We start from the raw sequence: 15,612 nt of genomic DNA, 5'->3' as shown, positions 1-15,612 counted from the left end.
AATGTAATTTCCACGCGCTTCATATTTAATGGGCCTTCTGTGAGACGCGCCCAGATTTTGGTTTCTAGTGGGGGTGGGTGGGAAATAGCTTTTGATGTATTATTAATTGTGTAGCACAAAGTCTAATAAGCAGTACATCCTGCGCGTTGACGCCGATTATTGCTCATGATGGCTACAGACGGCGACGTTGCTCCATGGGCAGGAGAGAGGTGCAACGTCCTGGACACAGCCTCGCCGTCGACAGCCGCCACGTCATTGGAGGAGGAGGAGGGGGGGGGGGGCAGACATTCCCGTGGTTTTTAATTGAACTCGCCCCCCCCCCTCCATCAACCCCCCCCCTTCTCCCGGGCGCACGGCCTCGGTTGTGTGAAATGCACCGATGCGATACCGAAGGGGGCGCAGAAGAAAGCGTCGGGAGCGCTTTTAAAAGAGGGTTTGTTCGCTTTGGTGGGAATCTAAATGTAGATCAAAGGGGGAAGGGAATGTTGAGTGCGCTTGTTAGGTGCCACACGTGAAAGGAGCTGCTCTTGCCAGACTTTGCTTTAAGTAGGCAGAGCATTCAAAGCCGTTGCCTTTAATTTTATTTTTTGGTACCGTCCCATTCTCCGAGGTAGAATGCTGCCTTGGTGTAACCGCGAGCAAATTGGGCTTCGGAGATCGCTGGTTCGGTTCCATATTCCGGCACGGCAGTTGAAACGAGGGCGCACTATACATTTGTACGCCACAGTTTTGGCCGATCGGCAGGTCGTGGCGGGGGATGTGAGTACTCCAACCTATTCCAAGATGTATCGCCAGTGTGAAAAAGTAGCCAAAATATACTCTGTTCTTGAGTGCTTCAGGAGAAGTCGTCCTGCCAGCAGTGGCATGAGCAAGAACATTTGCAATAACTCATTCTGCATGCTGCATGGTGAAGGTTTACTTTTATTGGCTCGGCTGATGTAGTGGATGTTGTTGGCATCATTCGACTGGGGATGGCCAATGCCAGAGATTCTTTTTTCATTCGATGAGTGAAGGCACGCTCTCATGATTGTTTTGACCATACTTCACCATGCTGGACAATGCAGCTGTGGTGAATGCAGGTGACCATGATCAGTTTTGGTACTGCACGCCACTCATGGTAGCCTTGGTTAGGAATCAAACTTCAGTTTCTGGGTTCGTAGTGCATTGCGATGACCACTGTTGCCACCACTCCACTGCATGGCATGCATACTAAAGAAACATATACATGAGGCAGTTGGTCTTTTGGTGATCCAATACGATGTTGGCAGTCAGGTTGATGCATTAAAATGTGAAATGACCCAAGATTGACTGGGACACGAGCGATTGAAATTGTGACGTTCCTACACAATTGAAGTACATGACAGAGAATGTAATACCATTGCATTGTCTGGTATAAGGACGCATAAGTAATCCTTATTGTTAATACAATACTACACAGACTAAACCCGCTTTTATCATTTTACTTTTCAATTTGCGTTGGATGTACCATACAGGACCCACCATTGTGACCTCGACTTAAAATCTAATCTCATAATCGCTTGATACTCGGGCCCTGTTCATCCATAACATCCTTATTGGCATATCTGCCCTATACTTAAGTCAGTTTAATACGTACGCTGTCTCTAAGGCATTAACCCCATGGTCAAACTCAAGAAACCAAAAACGTCCATCCTAATTGCCTTTTAACGATCCCAAGAACAAGAATTGGAACCGGTGACAAATAAAATAATAAAAAGAAAACATAATACAATAATAAATAAAATGATTGTGAGAAAATAATTGTGAGAATTATTTTCTAATGTTTTCTTTTTATTATTTTATTATTTCCATTCTTACGTGACTTTAACGAAAGAACCAAGAAGATGAATCCCTGCAGTCACGAAAGCTTCAAATCGAAAGGTGACAAAGCCTTTGCTGTTGCAGCGCCAACGTTTTGGAACAACAACCTTGTTTGTTTGCTTCCTTCACATAAATCTTCCTTCAAAAAATATCCTGAAACAAAATTAGTACGGGATACAACCACATTTGTCAATGTGATTTTGTAACTGATCTCTTTATCCGTGTTTCGAAAGTTCAATTTTATTAAGGGACTGTCTTCTTTTTATCTGTGAATGTTATTGTTATTTTTATGCCTTTATATTAAGTTCACTTGCTTGCTTAGGACCGTGCAAATCTTTTGGTCGTTTTTTAACCCACTTCCCGTGATCCAATCGAGCTGACATTTTGCACACACTCGTTGTGCGTGACAATTAATGTTCGTAAAAAATTTTTTCAAACATTTTACACTTTTTAGGACAAAAATATGATATTTAATTACCAATTGCTTAATGGTGCAATGCAATCATCTGACCCATAGGTGGCAGCCATCTCAAGCCAGAGGACGAGAGGACTCCAGCCGCCACGCATATAAAGGATTTATAGTGAAACACTTTGTTTTTACGGGTTCTATTATGCCTTGCCCAAGCTTTGCCTGGTAGGATGGGGATGGTTTCTTTTAATATTTGTATGTTTTTGGGTGAATTGTTTACCTTGTACTTTTCTCACGACTGTCATGTTATTGTTTGATGTGACGTCCAGTTGGGGTCAGGTAAGAACATCTGTGAAATATCTTTATAGCTCATCGGATTCCTCCAGTATAAACACATATTATGATTCTGCATTTCGTGTTGTAAAACCGTTAGGAATTTATGTATGATAAAATTTGTACTCATGCATTTTAGTTGTTTGAAGTTATGTTTATTTTTTAGGCCTTGCTTATCTTTTCTCAATTTAGCACTCCTGTAGTTTTTTTGGTGTTTGTTGTTGTAACGTGTTGACCCGCCCGGACTGGAAATCCTGTGAAAAAAATTGCTTCATAGATAATCGTATTCCTCCTCCAGTATAAATACAGATTCTGATTCTATATCAGGATGCTGCTTAAGCCCAACCACTGCTTTCGAGGCCTTCCATTGGATTTCGCCGTTCACGGGAGCAACCTATTGGCTGTGCAGACCAATATTTTCTAAATAAGGTTTGTTTCGGCCCACAGTTGGCTTTCTTTCAGCGAAAATATTACTCGAGAATATTGGCCCTGGAAAACAAAATGGACTGATGGATAAATAAAATGTTTATTCTGTATGTGGATATGTGTGATTTTAAACTCTATTTTATTTTTTATTTTACCAGGTAAGGTTCACTGACCTATATAGAGCTCTCTTTCAGAATCGATCTGGCCACAAATGATAGCCCAACAAAGTGGCTTATCACGTGGAAATATATAGAAGCCAAATACTCTAAACGCGTGTTGATTCTAAATGTGTAGGGGAAAAGCCAGAGGACCTGGAGAAAAATCCACGCGACCATGGGGAGAACATATAAACTCCAAATATACAGGCGTCGGGATCGAACCCACGACCTCCAGTATATCTGGCAAGGGAGTTACCATCCAGCCACCGTGGCGGCATGTTATTTCACCATCCGAGCTTTCCACTTACAGAAACTTCGCAATGCCCGTATCGAATCAAATCCCAGACGCTGCCGCCGTCACCGCAGACATTCGGGGGAAATGGGGCTGTCAAACTTCCGAGGCAACTGAAAATGCCGTGTCCTTACCGAGAGGTCAAATAAAACAATTTTCTTTCCCGGGATCGAGTGGGTCAGGTGTGTGAGATTGGAGGGGCAGTGGCGACGACACGCGTTGTGTGTATCCCGCGCGCAGCGGTTTGCGTCGGCTCCTCCGTGCCGCGTTGCACGATTTTGCGTTGGCTCCACTTTAGAATTCATGGCTTTGACCATGCTTTGCGACCCAGGAACGGCTGGGAGCGAATGTAAAGCACCGCTGTTTAGTTCTTTCCCCTCTTCTCATATGTCCGTGATGGTGTAAACATACGGGACCGGCGGCAGGTTTTAAAAATGTAATTTCTGTTGAACGTTATTTACTTTTCAAAATTAGGTCACGGGACGTCGGTGAACTTTTCACAACTTCATACAGGGGTAGGGTGAGGGTTTTTCTTAATTGGCGTAGTTGTTCTTGTTATCGTGGCTGACACAGTGTGGTGCTGTTTATAACGTTGCCCACCATACGACATTAACTTTTTCAACATGACGCTTTTCTCGACTTCAGTTTCCCCATACGTTTGTAATTTCACTTAATAAGTTTATTATTTTGTTCTATGCTATACTTCTAGTATAAACAAAGGTTACGTCTCACTGCAGATCGCAGAATATAAGACTTCCATAGGTCTCGCAATCATTGAAACTCTACACTCGGGAATGCTTACAACCCGCATGCTTTCGGTTAACAACAAAATAATACAATGGTCAATTGGACTGATAATGTTCCCGTGCCATTAATACTATTCCAGAATGATTGTGCTTTGTTATTTCATAACTATTGGGCAAAGATAATCGCCAAACAGACGATATATAATCGAATCTTTTTTTAGCCTGGAGGAATCCGAAGAGCTATGAAGCTGTTTTTCCCAGATGTCCAGTATGGTATGATACGTTGTGTTACCCATTTTGTGACAAACAGGAGTACCTTTTATCTATGCCTCCCTATATATATATATATAAAAAAGTCTTTGACATGTAGTCTGTGAACGCAAACCTCTGTCCTACTCACCGCTTGGATGATTCTATTCTGCCGAGAGGATGGGGAGGAACCTGTTGCCTGCAATGACCCAGAAAAATGGGCCGCATTTGCAAGGTGATGCTTTTGATTAATTTTAATTGCCTGCCACATTATAATGAGGGGAGCAGCCATTTGGAATGTCTGTCTTTGAAATGGAGTCTGTAGCAGCCTCGGCAGATGGAAGGGGGGGGGGGCATCGTTGAATGCAACACATTTCCCCGTAATAATTATTGCGCCTTATGGCGGCTTGCGAAAATTCACACCTTAAGACGCTTTCATGGAAGTATATTTTTAGTTCCGAGTGTAGAGAAAAAAACAACATTGTGATTCACCACCATGAAAAAATTTAACATTGTAAATGTATTTAAAAATACAGCTTTGTACGTTGGGAAGCATATGAAGGTTGTCCGTTCAAGCCACTGCACGCTTCAAAAGTACATAAGTGAATTCATTATCGAATATTTGCATAATGTTTGTACGGTATGCTGAACTTGTCACACCGTGCATAGCCAATAGTGCTTATCGAAGGTTTCATCATCTCCCCATCAAAAGGGTGGGGGTTATTTTTTTTAAATCGGCCACATGAGAAACTAATTGACGTAACTTGTGGTCGTATTTGACTAACATATCAGAGTGTCCTGTGGTTTGAACAAAGCATCAGCACAAATCAATGTTTTCTCCATTAATTTTACAATTTCCTATTAACCTAGATTGGATAAACATGATCCCAAGACCACATATTTTTGTAGTCCATGTTGGCTTCATTGGAATGCTTTACAATCTACTTAATATCATTTCAATTTGATCATCTCCCCCAGAGTGTGTGGAGGGAAGTCGAGTGTGGATGAGAAGAGGAGAGCGGTAGGCAAAAGCAGAGTCCATGGATGATCTTGATGATTGTGCAAGTGAACTTGATGGTTATCTGGGATTGAACTGGGAGATAGTTTGAAGATGAGATTAATGTGGGTGATGATGTCTCTCATAGCTTTAGAAGTCTGGTGGTGGCAATTTGGATCATCAGGAGATGATAGATTTGGGGAGAGCTGCGGTAGTTGAGAGATGGGGATGGTAACGGCATGCGGGAGGGTTTGGGTTGCAGTATTTATCTTTAATTTATCCATTCGTCTGCCAGCAGCAATGTAGTTTACCGGCGACAACTGGGGCTAGTTGTGCACGCTTAACCAAGTGATGAGATGATTCATTATTAAGGGTAGGCGCCATGTATTTTGCGCCATAACCACAAAGCTAAAAGGTCACCATTATTTGTTGAAAAATGGAATGTGAATGTGTCTAGTCAAGATTCATTGCCAGTTTACAAAGTAGCATCTTGCAGATAATCTATTTCCCTTCTGAACATTGTGACGGTCCATTTCCACTAAATTACACGAAAGTCGCAAACTATTATGGGAAGTGACACCATTTGTGTTGTACTGGTATTTGTCATTTTATTGCGTTGTGGCGATTTGGCGATTTAACTTTATAATAGCTGCGATGGTAGGGTTTGGTGATTGCCACCGCGCAAAAAGAGCGAAACTCGGGAGACATTGAAAAAGGCCAAACTTCTTATAAAGGGGAGTCCACAAGCGAAGATGGAACCAAACGGCCCCCTTCGCTGAACACGTGACGTACCAGGTCACAGACTGGGTTTGTCCTAGATTCTCTCTCTCAACCTCGCCCTATACAATTCCAAATGTCCATATACGTACAAAAGAAACGCACCGTCGGTTGTACGGGTTAATGCAAATGAGACCTCAGCCTGATTTTGTCTCTCGCTGCGGTCCGATCAAGATAACCCGATTCAATGAGCAAAGGTCGAGGCAAAGTGAAAAACAAGTAACGGGAACGACCCAACGAGTGATTCCTGCAGTCACGAAAGCTTCGAATCAAGTTTAAGTAACGGGAGTTTGCAAAGAACAACACGAGGGGATATAGGTCAGGATTTCCAGACGCCACGGGGCAATGAAAATAACGCATCTCGCATGAACAAGAGACACATCAATGGCACGTAGAATACTTGGTCAGGTCCTAATGATATTAACGCAGTCGTAATAACTCGCAATGCGAGTCCCAGAATGCAGTGCACCATCAAGGAAGCAAAGGGAGATGAGCCTCAACTCGCAAGGTTTGGCCAACCGGCCCACACCGGGCTTGCCCGAGGTTGCAGCCTCGTTGGGGTCATGTCACTGGCCGAGCGAGGTGAAGGTGGGGGGGGCGGGGGGGGGGGGGCGGTCGGGGTCACAACCTCGCAGCTCGCAGGTCTCGAACGCACCGACTTGAGCAGTGTTGCACAGCCCTTGAGGTTTTCAAAAAGTTGTTGGTGTGGCACGGGCCGAGCAGAGGTGTTTGGATCGGTGTTGCGTGCAATTCGGGTTGATGGACGATTATTGACCGACCAGAGAAGAGTATCAGGGTAGCATTGCTGTTTGCGTGGGGGGGGAGGGGGTGGTGGTGATTTTGAAGCTCCGTTTTTAACGAGCGATCGGTGTATTTCGGTGGCTCCGTCTGCTTTTCCGTAATCGGCGGCGTTTACTCCGCGAGATCTGTACCCAGAGGAGACGCATCCTCCCCTCCCTCGGTGCTTCGTTTTAATTAACGTGGTAACGGCTGTTGATAAGGTTTCCCCCAGGGCTTCGTTACAGAGAATCTCCCGGCTTCTCTGAAAGGCGGCGGCATCGTCATTGTCGTCGAGGTATAGAACTGCATTGTCCAACTCGCGTTGGTTACAGGCGACGACAGGTTCCGCATTACAATGTGCCGTATCCCTAACATAAGTCTCGGAGCGTGGAGATATGGGGGGGGGGGGGGGGGACAGGAGGGACTGAGCAAGTTAAGGGGAAGAGGTGGGCATTTTTAAGGGGATCTGTGAAGGTCATGGAGATTTAAAGGAAGAATGAGGAGAGATTTTGAAGCGGAGGGGGTTGGGTGAATTCGCCTGGGGAATGGAGTTCCAGAGGGAAGGGAGGGGGGAGGGAGCAAAGCGAGCCCAGTTGAGGTCCTGGTCAAGCCCAGTTGAGCTCCCATTCGAGGTCCCCAGTCAAACCCAGTTGAGGTCCCGGTCAAGCCGAGTTGAGGTCCCATTTGAGGTCCCAGTCAAGCCGAGTTGAGGTCCCGGTCAAGCCCAGTTGAGGTCCCATTCGAGGTCCCGGTCAAGCCGAGTTGAGGTCCGAGTCGTCGTCTGGCTGCGGGTGAGCTGCGTGGTCAAGATGAGGGCTGCACGATTGTGACCCAGCAGGCACGACCCGAGGCTCGTGTATGTCCTTTGCTACGGTGGTGTCGCGTGTCCCCTGCCAAGGTGGCATCCCGAGAGAGCACTGACGCGGCGCAGGAGGTCCCCGCCTCTCATCGGAGATATTATAATTTAAGATTTTGTCTAAGACGCCAGCAGATCCAAATAAAGGGCTTTAGAGCGCCGTACAGAAATTGGGAGAGAAAAATAAAACCTAGTTAACATACTTTTTTTATTTAAAGCTTTCGTGACTGCAGGGATTCATATTCTTGTTTCTTTCGGTAAAGTCACGTAGAAGGGAAATAATAAAATAATACAAATATAAAACAATAGTTAACATTGTAAGAGATAAACTACGTGTTTTTGTAGTTTCATTCTAAATGGGAGAATCCCTGCGGTCAGGCCCGTTGGGTCATAAGCGTGCCGCGTTTCTTGGGGCGGAGCGTTTCAAATCTTTTGAGGGCCAAGGACCCGAAAAAATCCCGAGCCCCTGAAACTTTTTGCCTAAAGAGGAGCCCGGTGCGGTGGACATCAACTCCCAGAGAAGCTTTTTGTGTTTGGTTTGTTGTCCTTCCCCCGCACCTCCGATTCTAGCACGGGTGGCTACGTACGTTGCGGAAGAAGTTCAATGTACACACAAGTTGGCACAGTGCGCTCCACCAGTGTTTTCTGTTTAGATTTTATGTCGCTATTTCATTAAACCTGATGATGATTGCTTGTGTTGCAATCGAAACGTCGTAATATGCTATTATTTAATTTATTATTTTATCTTTAGACGTGACTTAACCGAAAGAACCAAATAATAATTCCTGCAGTCACGAAAGTTCTAAAATTAAGACTCCACCAGTGTGTCCCTGCACAAGTCGTGATTCACAATTATATTTTCGAGCAGTTTAGGAATTTCAAGGCAAACAATTAATTTTTATTGCGAGCAATTAATCACCACAATGAGTTGGCAGCCAAGAGAGGGGAACGTTTGTGAGAAGGTGAATGTGGCACGTGTGCAGGTGCGAGATGGATTGTTAACGTATAAAGGATTGTGGAGTGGTGGCGATGGCGAGGAAGGAGGTCTTCGAAGAGGTTATTGATTCTGGCTGATGATGTTGATCTAAATGATTGTGATATAAAACGCAGAATAATTGAATTCGCCCATTTGTTAGAGAAGGCATATCGACAGAATAAAAACCAAAATAAACTTTAAGAATCGACGGAACATGCGAGTGAACATATTTTAAACGTGTCTTACGTTACAATTTATTTTGATATAAATCCTCCAAGAAAAGCTTTTTTCAATTTTCATATCTGGCTGACCAGCTGCTCACAGTAAACCCAACCCCGCGTGTTGGACAATATCACTAATCCCAAACCATCTGTCAGCAGTGTCTGGCTTGAAGTAACGCGTAAGACGCTAATGTGTATTTATTGACATTGTGTTTATTTCATTGGACGTGTCGGCTGCGTTGCGATGTTGGCGAAGAGGCTCGGGGCCCAACTGGCATGAGGTTATTGGCAGGTAGCGGTGGCAGTCTGAGCTGCGTAATCAAAATCGATAGTGTTTTTGCGGACGGCGTGCACTCGCCAATAAATTAACGCCGCCCGACTACACGGAGTTTGCGATAGGCTTCTGCGTTCGATGCTCGTGTCTATGGACGCTGGGCTCACGCAAATAATAAGTATAACCCGTAAAAACAAAGTTTTTCACTATAAATCCTTTATATGCGTGGCGGCGAGAGTCCTCTCGTCCTCTGGCTTGAGATGGCTGCCACCTATGGGTCAGATGATTGCATTGCACCATTAAGCAATTGGTAATTAAATATAATATTTTTGTCCTAAAAAGTGTAACATTTTGGAAATTTTTTTTCACGAACATTAATTGTCACGCACAACGAGTCTGTGTGGAAAATGTCAGCTCGATTGGATCACGGGAAGTGGGTTAAAAAACGACCGAAAGATTTGCACGGTCCTAAGAAAGCAAGCGAACTTAATATAAAGGATTTAAAAATAAGCTCGGTCTTCGCAGGCAGGCGAGCGAGCGAGGATTCGGCCAACACTTGTCTCATCCTCCATTGGTGGCCGTGAGCTGGCGATGGAAATTCCACATTTACATGACGGGCGCCTGACTTTTTTTCTAATAGGGAAGCCACTGGTGGCTTACCGAATTCGGATACTTTTCATGCAAACGACAAGAAACTCTTTGGGCAGCTGGAAATCACTTAAATTAGTAATACGGCAATGAAGAGGCGACATCAACAGCAACATGTGTGCTGGTTGTGACCATCGGATGGGCCTTCCCATCGTGCCTCGCATGTCAACATGTCGGGACCAAGCAGGGTATTTAATGCAATCTCGTGTTAGACGTCTAATTCAAAAGTCAATATTGTAGCCATTTGATTTCAGTCTAAAGTCCATGAGATAATTGTTTACTGGATGATGAATGCTTGCCTAGGTATCATCAGTGCAGTACAGCCATCCGTTCCTAGTGCTGCCTTTTTAAAAAAATGTTATTTTCACTTCGGCAAATTCCAACCCTTCAATGTGAGTGCCATGCAGCGAGCTTTCTCCTGCAGCAGGGCATTTGGGGAAAGTGGATAAAAACGTCGCCTGATCAAGGGGGATCCCCGCAATAGTTCTGTAATGTCTGCTTCCACGGGTCGTTCTCGAGTGCACGGCGGGGTTGACGCTGTTCTGAGAACCGAACGGACGTTCCCATCATGACGTGATGCCCAGAGCACAAATCAGATCCCATCGCAACAAAAACAAACAAACTTGGACTCCTTTTATTATCGAATGATGATTCACCCCCCCCCCCCCCCCCTCCGGCTGATTTGAACCCTTGCACCTTTCTAATTGTGAGTTAAATGCGCTGCCAGAACTGCACCCGTCTCTCCTTAACTCGGTCCAATGTATTGTTAATTATTGAGAGAAGAGGGTGGTGGGAGCTCTCGCAGTGTTTGGTGACCTCTGGAAAACTGTAGTTGCAGTTATTATCGTATTGCGCTGGTTGTTGCGAATCATTATCGTGCATGGGATTTGGCCTCGGGGGAAGTGGTGGAGCCAATTTACACATTCCGATTGTTACGGGGAATGAGTCTTTCCAAAGGACAACCAACCTAATTTTTGACTTTTCCCATGAAGTTCTACTAATCTCAACGAGCCCAGAGGGTGATGGTGGCCTGAGTCGATATCGACCCAGGATTTGGAACTGGCAACCTTCTGCTTGCGAGGCGCTGGGAACATCGGTATGTTGTTTTTTTTGGTCAGTTCCTGCAACACTGTAAATGTTGGTCGTTTCGTTGGATTGAAGGGTCAATTTGCAGCACTGCTTGCTTGTAGCCCCACCTCGCTGTGGTGTTTCATGAATATCGTGTGATGTTGGGAATTTCACAGATATGTGTCATCCGCCAGTATTGGCCTCCAAAAGCGCCGGACCACAGGTGTGCACCATCAGGTGCTGGCTACAAGTCTATTTGGTTTACAGAGTTACGTTTGCTTCTGCGCAGTCCAAGTGAGTGTCTGCATAGGATGGGTGCACGGCTGAATTCTCACCAACCGTGGTCAATGCACTGCCATATTGGGCGTTGAAATGGCTCGCGGAGTGCCGCCGATTCGCAGGCAGCACTCGGCTGGCACGCGGGTGGGGGACCAGAGCGCCCCCCCCCCTTTTTTAATGGAGCCGTCAACGGTGCCAGTTTTGTGTGGCGTGTCTCGGGGGGGGGGGGGGGGGGGGGGGGTGGGCGCTGATTGATCGTCTCTCGACGCGTAAACCCCCCCCCCTCTCCCGTGATGAATGAGTTTTTTTTGTCTCACGATTTTAAAGCTTGCAAGTGCCTCCTCGGAATAAAAAAACTCTCACAAAAACACACTCGCTTCTAAATCAACTTTTGAACAGTTTAGTATCCAGGCAGTGGTAAATCATTTCTACAAGCGCTTTAATGGAAGTGACGTGTACTGAATTTGAGCGCTTGCATAACCAATTTGACAACGGAACGTGTCCCTGAATATTTTGTTTTGCTTTTAATCAGTCATTGTTTGTAGTTGACAGGAGAACATTTTCGGTAACTGTGTTTTTCATTAGCGTGGCCTATGACCAATTTGTCCAGACTGTGCCCGCTCTCGTAGGATTCTCAGAAGCTAAGCAGAGTTGAGCTCGGTCATTAGTTAAGTGAGAAGCTGCCCAGGGATGCCAGGTGTTATAGGCTTAGACTGCAATAGATGGTTTAATCTGTCTGTGTAAAACCACTGAGCATTAATCTCTGATATATGCACACATTTCCTCCCGGTAACTCGATTGTCCTTCCACCTGAAGCTAAACTCTCATTAATATGGAATTTGTAAAAAATCTCAGTGCAGGGTTTTTCGTGGACAACTCTTGAGCCTCGCATGACATTGCGGAGGATATACGTGGCATGATTACAATGTCAGATTGTAAAATGCCACACGGCTGCTCAATCTGCCCGAACGCGTGTTTTTGCGTTGATGTATTTCTGTGTTTATTGTTTGAATTCGCTGTTTACACAGCTGCCCTGTCCAGCATTTTGAGATGCTTTTTAGTTTATTTATATGTTATACAAATAAAATCTCATTGTACAGTCCTTTTTTGGCAATGTGCTGCTGGATTAGGGCCATCCCATGTCGTGTGGGTTGTGAGAGTTATTCGACCATACTTCACCTAGTTGGTCAATGCCGATTGCTGAAAGATAGATTGTTTTAAATAACAAAACTTCGTTTCGATTTAAAGCTTTCGTGACTGCAGGGATTTATCTTCGTGGTTCTTTCAGTAAAGTCACGTAGAAGGGAAATAATAAAATGATAAAAATAAAACATAATTTTATTATTATGTTGCATTTAATTTTATTATTTTAATAAAATAATAAAGATAAAACATAATTATTTTATAATTGTTGAATTTTTTATTATTTTATTATTTCCTTTCTACGTGACTTTATCGAAAGAACCAAGAAGAAAAAAAACTTCGTTTCTCAATCGCTTGTCCTGGTGAGGGTCGCGGTGACAGCATGTTGAGTAGAGTAGTCCACACCTTTTCTCCTGGCGACGGACTCCGGCACTTCCTGGTGAATTCCCAGGCGTTGCCAGGCCAGCCGAGCGACATCGTCCTGCCAGCGTGACCTAGGCCGGCCCCGGGGTCTTCGCCCAGTGGCACGTGCTGCTGCTGCTGCTGCCCGGGTAGAGTTCCAGGGGGAGTCAACCGGGGGTGGGGGGGGGCATCCTTACCGGGTGCCTGAACCACACCTCAACTGGCTCCTCTCCATCCGGAGGAGCAGCGGCTCGACTCTGAGGCTCTCCCAGATTACCGAGTTCCTCACCCGATCGCGGACAGCGAGCCCGGCAAACCTGAGGAGAAACCTCATTTCGGCCCCTTGTAACCCCGCGATCTCATCCTTTCGGTCATTACCCAAAGCTCATGATCATGGGTAAGGGCGGGGACGAAGATCGACCTGTAAACAGAGAGCTTTGTTTGATAACTCCCACTTACCATCACTCGTGAAAGAGACGCGGAGGTACTTCAACTCCTCCACTAAGGGCAGCTTGTCCCCCCTCACCTGGAGAGCACAATCCACCGTCTCCCGTGAAAATAAATGTTAAAAGGCAAAAAAATTAATTTGACCGTAACCCAGTAGTAGCACGTTTGTCGCTTGTTGCAAACGTTCACTGCTCAAATATGGCAGGACCGCCCCGGGTTAACCCTGCAGGTGAATCGAAGACTCGTTTAATGGCATTTTGGGAAAAAAGTGGCGGCCGTTTTGGACCGGCTGTCATGCTCTCAAATGAACCGTATTGAGAGAAATTGTTCTCGCAAAATGTAACCGAATTGGGATTCTACATGGCCACATGCCCCCCTTCCCCCCTCTTAATAGTGTAATGCGAGCGTAAACGGCCTCGCGGATATGACGTAACAGGTGGGAGGAGTTGGGTCACGTGGGGAGAGAGGAGAGTTTTTAAGGGCAGGAACCGGAAGGGCTGGAGGAGCGTGTGGGAATAAAGACAGGATGAGGCCACGCAGGGCAGGAGGTGGAAAGTGGCGTGATCGCCACAGGTCGGCACTCGGCACCGTTGGCCAGCGGTGTCCGGGCACGGAGGAGGCGGAGAGTCAGCAGCGGGGCTGCATAGAGAGCAGCCGGGGGGGCTGCAGGTCGGGGACAGAGAGGCTGAGGGAAGAGCCAGCAGCGGGGCTGCATAGTGAGCCAGCAGCAAGTCTGCAGGAGCGACGGCAGCAGTGGGGCTGCCGAGCGGGAGACGGAGGAGACTCTGAGCGAGACGCCGTGCGGGCAAAGTTGTACGAACCACAATGAAGGACAACGGAGACAGACCCAGTGCAAGAGTCCTTTATTACAATAGTAACGCCCCTAACAGACTACACGTGTGAAACATTTATATCCGATTTTTGCCGTACACAAGAACAAAGTTCCGCCCGCTACAGAACGTTGGGCGACAACCAAAAACAACCGCACGCGAATATCCACCAGGCCCCATCATGTAACTGACGCGTCCTGGTTGAGGAGGTGGGCGGGGGGGGACAGACAATCTGGGGAAGTAGGGGGTGAGAGAGTAAATATTGTCTCATTTTACATGATATAAACTGGGGGGGGGGGGGAGGCGGGGGGGGGGGTATTTAACATATGGGTGGGGAGTCCCCCCCGGATTGTATAAGCGGGGAGGGAAACGTAGCGCATTCTCTATAGCCTTGCACGACAAGACACGGTGTTAACACAAAAACGTAGTCGCGAATTGCATTAATTGGCTCAATGTTAGTTCCTGATTTTCTTTTTTTTACCATAGACAGTTGCCGAGTTGGTTCTGGCTTTGCAGATGGTCTCCCTTGGACTCCCATGAAGGTGACCGTCTGCTGGCGTGGGAGATGGAGGTTGGGGAACCAACAAGAGGCACGGCTGCCAAAAGGCTGGCAGTCACTGCAGCCATGCACTTTTAAATCTAAATTTAACAACTAATTTTTTAACTGCTTTTTGCGTTTTTTAGTTTGACCTTCCCCCGCACCTCCGATTTTAGTGTGGTTAGGCTACGTACGGTGAGAGAAGTTCTACATACGTACGGTTCTTGAAATGCAGCAGCGTGATTTTTTTAAAGATCTCTCAAGATGCGGGTCTAGGTTTGTTTGCCAAATTTGCCCATGAAAACGTTGCCACCACCTTTTCTTGGGGGGAAAAAAGCGTTGCACGGATTTCACCAAAATAATTTTGAGTAACTTTTACGGCCAATGAGGAATTAACCGCGCGTTTGGTGCCAAAAAATGCTGAAAATTGTTCGAAGGGAGGGCACATCTTCGTGTCCTGCTGCCATCCTGATGCTGGAGATTAACTGTTTGCTCACGGTCACCATCAGCCACGATCTTCTGGATGATGACTCTCCGCACCACCGCCATGTCTCTCGGTCTCGCGATGCAATAATTATCCACGAGTTGATTTCATTACTCCATCTCCGTGGTGGACGTCCCCTCGAGTGTGTTCGCTCCTTTAGCTGCCGCTCTGTCACCAGTCTCGACCACTGGCCGAGACTGACAGCAACCCATCCTGCTCAAGCCCACTTTGGAGTCAAATTGATGTCTCGAACCTGCGTGTTTTCTAATCCACGCGGGTCCACTTATTTCCTCTGGGTGCGTTTAGTAAGCGTACACTTCTCACTGCTGCTCTCTATATCCTCCTCCAGATTTGATTAATTTTTTTTTCTCGGCCAATGTCCCACGCTGCAGGTTCGCTCGCCAAATTCTTCCTTGTCCAGCAGCGCAGGAAGTCGAATA

General features: G+C 46.1%; 1 long non-coding RNA gene across 2 annotated transcripts; it reads right to left on the bottom strand.

The window, feature by feature from the left end:
- Positions 1 to 8,736: 8,736 nt before the first annotated feature.
- Positions 8,737 to 13,724, bottom strand: LOC133352699 (uncharacterized). Of its 2 annotated transcripts, none has more exons than XR_009756287.1 (3): positions 13,333 to 13,724; positions 12,877 to 13,014; positions 8,737 to 9,604 (listed from the first exon to the last, which is right to left on the bottom strand). It is a non-coding gene; the product is annotated as an uncharacterized LOC133352699 (long non-coding RNA). The 2 variants fall into 2 exon arrangements; XR_009756286.1 differs by having other exon boundaries at positions 8,738 to 9,604; positions 12,877 to 13,011.
- Positions 13,725 to 15,612: the final 1,888 nt, after the last annotated feature.

The sequence above is a fragment of the Lethenteron reissneri genome, chromosome 41 (assembly GCF_015708825.2).
Source record: "Lethenteron reissneri isolate LAM-NWPU_2019-01 chromosome 41, ASM1570882v1, whole genome shotgun sequence".
Lineage (NCBI taxonomy): Eukaryota > Metazoa > Chordata > Hyperoartia > Petromyzontiformes > Petromyzontidae > Lethenteron > Lethenteron reissneri.
The sequence above is the reverse complement of the archived record's forward strand: the minus strand, read 5'-3'. Positions and strand labels throughout refer to the sequence as shown.